Genomic DNA, 6,241 nt, shown 5'->3' on the forward strand with positions numbered 1-6,241 from the left:
TGTATATTATATTATAAGTGTATTATTAACTTACTAGCTTGTTTTATTACGTATAAAGTAGTTTCATTTAGTATATTTTATTTCATTCTTTACTTCTGATTACATGTATCATCATTGTTTGATTTAATTTATCAATCATTTCATATTTCTTAGTTTTGTTTATGTTTTGCTTACTTATTTTCTATATACAGTTCTTATTCATTCCAATACTTACTTTTTATTTTGTTCTTGTTCAGGTTAGTCTGCTTCATTTATTTAGTCATAATATTTATATAAAGTGTGTGTTTTAAAAATTATTGTTGTGATATACGACTATAATTATTTATTTTGTTTTTGATATGATATACTACATATAATTCATTTCTTATATATTGTTGTGTCATATCACCTTGTCCTTCCATGATTATCTGCTTTGTATTATTTTGTATATCATATCTTTTTGGTTTATGTTCAATTACCTTCTAATATTTTACTTACATTGTGCTGCTTATTTCTACATAATTATATTGTTTGTCGCATTCTAATTTCTGTGTATACAATTTATAAATTCCAAATATTTGTGTAATGAATTATTTAACTGCTAAATTTTGTATACCGTTTTACATGATTATTTGATTGTATAATTATTTTAATAATTATGTTTAGCTATTTATACTTGACTGTCTTTGTATCTTTTCTATGTTTCATACTACTTTTCATCATTCCATCAATTAAATATGTTTCATTTTATTTGTGTTTATTTTGTATGTCTTATTATTCTGATTGCCTTATGACTGTTTTTCCTATTATCTTTGATTTATACTTATTATTATATCATTCTATTTTGTTATATGATCCTGTTGATGTTCGTTTTTCGCTCGTTTACTCGTTTTTATTGATTTTATATCTTACATTGTGTTTTTAATATCTTAGTTTGAACATGTATTGATTGTGTTTTTCATAATTAAATTTCTTTTTGCTTTTGATTGACCATTGTTATACCCTGCTATTATGTTTTGTTTAAACTGTTATGTATTTTAGATTTTTTGACTTTTCTCATTATGTTGTTATGTTTCTATCTGTTTCTATGTTATTTGACTTACTTTTGTGTTTGCTTTAGATTTATTGTTCTTACTTGACTTTATTCTTACTTAATATGTTTCTGTTTTGTTTCTATGAAAGCTTGTATATTATTTGCATGATTCACTCTATATGATTGTTTATTTATATTGTACCTATTGTTTTGATTCTATGTTATTGCGTATCTTATACTTTATACTGATTAGATTTCTTATATATCTACAAGTACTGTGTAACAAGTTCACACAGTTAAATATGTTTGTATCATAGTATTTGCTTGGATTTTGTTGCGAGTCTGAGATGCGATAGCGATATCTTAGTTGTCACAACATGTATCTCATCTTGTGTTGTTCTTGTCTTACATTCCCCTTTGCTTATGGATATGCAATTTATTTTGAATTCTTCTCTATATGCGTTGGGTTGAGCCTCTCTTTCCATATCTCTGTCCTTGCAATTTATTTTGAATTCTTCTCTATATGCGTTGGGTTGAGCCTCTCTTTCCATATCTCTGTCCTTGGGCTTAATTCCGAGGGCGGAATTTATTTTAAGGGGGGTAGAATGTAAGGATCGTGAATTTTTATACTAGTCAAAATAATTTTTTAGTATTTTAAAATATTTAATTATGATTTTTAAAAAGAGTATTTATATTTTTTTCTCGATTTCTATTTTTAGTATTTTAAAATATTTAATTATGATTTTTAAAAAGAGTATTTATATTTTTTTCTCGATTTCTACAATTTTCTAGGATTTAAATTCTAAGTTTTATATTTATTTAAATGATATTAATATTTATAAATTAATTTTATGCGGTGAAAATTTATGGAATTTATCTGTTGCATTATCGATGCTATTACGTATCATTTTGAATAATACGTGGATAATTATTCCATAATTATTTGATTTTAAATATAAGTAATTATATTTTTTATTAATTATTCTTGTTTAATTATATAATTTTTTGTATTATTTCTACAGTTACATATAGTCAGTTGTAATACTCCAACTGGTACGTTTTGATATGTAGATAATTATCCAATAATTATTTAATTTATTTTGTAATTATTATTATTTTTAATTATTTTTCAAAACCCTAATTTCTTTATATATATATATATTATAAGTTGGTTTTTCTCTCCTTCTCTCTCCTTCTTCATTTCACGAAGAGCGCCGTGCATCTTCCCTCTCCTCTCTGGCTTCATCTCTCGCACGCCAACCACCACCCTCCTCCTCACCAAACGCGCCCCGCACCACCACCTCCGCCATCTCCGTCCTCTTCCCACCTCTAACCAGTTCGGCCACCCAACCCCCACCAGCTCCGCCTCACCCATCAGCCGCCCAACCCGCAATCTCGAGCCGCCAACCTCTCACCTCTAGCGACCCGCCATCGCGCCATCGCTCGACAAACGATGCTGTCTCCCTTGACCGCGCGCGCCCTGATCTCGCCTCATAGCCCGGCGAACACTCCAGATCCGGTGCTGCAACCACCTCCCCTCCTCCGACGTCGCCCCAGTCCACCCCTCTCATCCCCGACGCCGACCACGCCTCTCCGACACCCCCGAGCCGCCGCCTGAGACCCTCACCCGACGCGAGCTCCACGCCCGTGCCATATCCGACGAGCTGAGCCGTCCCCAGGCCACCCCGTCGCCTTGTGCCTCTTCAGCCCTCACCTCGTCTTCGGCTCGGCGTTCACATCCGCCGCTCTTGCGGATGCCACGCTCAGTCGCTGCCCAAGCTCGCCGCTGTCCTCGCCTCGCCGTTGACGTCGCTGACGACCTCTCCCGCTGATAGCAGCCCCCAACAGCTCCGACCGACGCTCAGATCAGACCCGTGGACTTGCCCGTGTCGTCGACGCGATCGACGAAAACCCCGAGGCAAGATCCTACCTCTCCTTGTTATTTCAATAATTATTAATTATATGTGTAGATTAGTTGTAATATAATTATCTGCGTGGGTTGTTTGCTGAATAATATTGATTAAATCATAGTTGTGTGATAAATAGTATTTTTTTAGAATAATGATAATGAAGTGAAAGAATTTATTTTGATAGCGGGATCATTTTAGAGAATTTATAATATTTAAAAAGAATTTATTTTTGAGAAAATAAATTATTCTAGAATAATAATTGATGAGAAATAATTTTAAAGGATTTATTCTGGAAAAGAGAATATTTTGGATTATTATAATGAAAAATATTTTTTTAAAAGAAATTATTTTGGAGAATAAATTATTTTCTGAATTACATAGTTGCTGTTCATGATTACATTTCATGTTTGTGAATATTTTAATGTATTCCACATGTCATGATGTGATTGCATGAAATTAGTGTTATTATTGTTCCTGGTTGTGTTTGAGAACTTTTAGTAGTTCATGACTTAGTGGCCTCGTGCGTCATGAACAGACTTAGTGACATGTGTGAGTGTGTTGACTGGTTTAGGTGGTGAACCCGAGTTTTAATGAGAATTGTGGTTGATTTAGAAAAACGACTAGAGTTGGGATGGGGAAGTTAATATTCATGTGATCGGATAAGGCTATTGATATATCTTCCAGACTCACGTCAGTGGTTGGTGTCGCCACTGGGGTTGGTTTGTAGGGCTAAAGTGAAGTGTGTACATTACTTTAGTCAGTGAAATCGTTTCGTCACCCGAGTTGTGCTTGAGTTCGGACCAGGCAGAAAACGGTTTACGTGTAGTCCTCTGGCCGCATGTGTAGCGGGATTGGATGCACGTAGGGGATTTGTGAACAGTCAGTATCCGATGATAGGAGCGTTGACTCTATGTGAGATGTGAACCAGTGACCTGTTATAGGATGGCTATTTACCTGACCTCGTTTCTTGACTAAGTATGAGTTCTTGTGAGATATAGGTTAGTTGTGTTTCTTTTCATACATAGATCGGAATTAATATTTAATTATCTATAATTTGAGACAAATGGTATATACATGAGGGTTTCCTTGTTTGGATTATTTCGGTCGACGTACTACGTCTCATATTGTAGATTTTTAGATATTAATTCCATCTATTGTATGCCCCTGTTACTTGGATGATTTCTGATCGCTAGCCGCATGATCTCGTTACCTGATCGATTTTGGATGCTTTATGTTATCATGATTTAGTAGTGTTTTCATGTTGATTTGTGGATTTTAGTTGTACGTTCTTTTGTTGTTTCTGTTATCGTATCGTTTTTCGCGTTGGATTTCCGTTCGTTCTATTTTCTTTGTGGGGTCGAGTCTTGCTGTGTGCCATACACGCTGAGTACACCTGTTTTCTCTGGTGTACGTCAGACTTAGAGGAAGAACAGGTTTAGCTGGAGCCAGAGGATTCTCAGCAGGAGTACCCTGTGGACAGAGCAGAAGAAGGAGTCGAAGGTTATTCTTTCCATTTATTAGTTGATGGTTCCGTTTACTTTTGTAGCACCTTCCATTCTGTTGATCGATGTATTTTATATTTCCTAACATTTCTTTCAGATAGTCTTGTATAAGGGCATGTTGACCCGAATATTATGTCTGGGATGAATATTCATTGTGATATGTATTATTTTATTCTGAGTTGTCTATTATATTCTTACTGATTGTGATCGGGGACCTGTGCCTTTGCATTGTATTTATTTTCAGATGCTTAGCGTATTGGATTGAGAAGAAAAGAAAAAGAAAAAAATGGTAGTGTATATTTCTTCTCAATCTAATACGTCGCGGGCTTGTTCATGTTCCTATTCTCGTGTATTTTGGAAGCGGAGCATGACAAAGACCCCGATGGTGTCGGTTCACGCTCTAGCCTCAGCGATGTCTGTTGCTACTCCCATTGCTGCGGCTATCAGTGCTTCGGCCCCGGCTTTGGTGACGGCATTGGTGGATCGAACCGTCGCTAGCCTCCAAGTTACCCTTGCAGACAGCATCCGACTCGCATTGGAGGAAAGCTGCCCTTTTGAGGAATTCAAGGAAGCCCTGGAATATCATATGGGCTTTTTGATCAAGGCTCTGGGTCCTTCTGCCGCCAAACCGTACTTCAAACGTCTGGAGCAGGCAGAACGGGTCGTCGGACAACTGCTTGCCCTTCGTATCATGAGCTCCGAGATCCTCCAACTTGCGTCTGGCGAGGTCCAGATAGCATTCGAGGAGCGCGATCATAGACTGGAGGAAACAACATCGTTGAAGGCGAGGTTGACGAAAGAGCTGGAGCGCGCCGCAGTCGAGAGTGAGCGACTAAGCTTGGCGTGCCAAGACGCCTATCTTCGGAGATAGCGGGGACCAAACAAATCATTGCTAATGCGCAGGCCTTATTGGCTACCCAGGAGAAGGCTCGCGAACAGGTGATAGGGGAGTTCGGGGAATCGAGTCGCGCCAGCAGGTGGTTATTGACGCTATTGAGGAGAAGGGTCGAGCCCTCAAGGCGGCGAAATGCACCGTCCAAGACTTGCTTTCACGCTCTGAAGCGGACATTCGTCGAGAGATCCTGAGGAGACTCGAGCTCAAGCGCGCCGAAGAGATTCGCGAGTTGGAGTTGCGGTTGAGAGATTTTTAATATGCTTTTGATTATGTTGTTGTACCAGAATCTCTTTTAATGAATAGAATTGTGTTTTCATCCCAGTCATTGCTCCTTTTATTCTGTGTGTGCATTTTGTCGTTGGTCACAGCGGAAGTTGTCAAATCAACCATTGGTTGACTCGTATCTGGTGGGACTGCAGGCGAATCTTCAGCCTTAGGTGGGACTACGAACTATTTCAATCTTTGCCTGAGTCCTAACTGGGTTCAATCTTCAGGCGAACTCAAAAGTGGTTCAAACCCTAACTGTGCCTGAGCCTCAGGCAGATTGCAATAGCGTGCGGGTCTGAGCCTTCGGGCGAACTTGATATAAGCAAGTTCGCCTGACGAATTCAATTCGTGGGCGGACCTTGTTTTTTCGTAGGCCACGTGTCTACTAATTAAGACGATGTGGGCACGTTTACCCCCACTAAAGGTGGCTGTAGTGGGGGTTCTCTATTCTTCATGCCCAACCTGAGCCGTTGGCCAGAGATCGTGTTGGAAACCGACGTATCTCGACCGTTCGCGTGAGATTTGGTATTCCCTTGCCTTGTTTGTGACTGTTCGATTTGAACGGCCAATCGAACGGCGTGCATTCACCCACGCCATGTATTTAATGCCTCTCCCTCTGCATTGACGGGTGCCGTGGCTTTAGTTGCCTTTTCCG

The sequence above is a fragment of the Asparagus officinalis genome, chromosome 2 (assembly GCF_001876935.1).
Source record: "Asparagus officinalis chromosome 2, Aspof.V1, whole genome shotgun sequence".
Classification (NCBI taxonomy): domain Eukaryota; kingdom Viridiplantae; phylum Streptophyta; class Magnoliopsida; order Asparagales; family Asparagaceae; genus Asparagus; species Asparagus officinalis.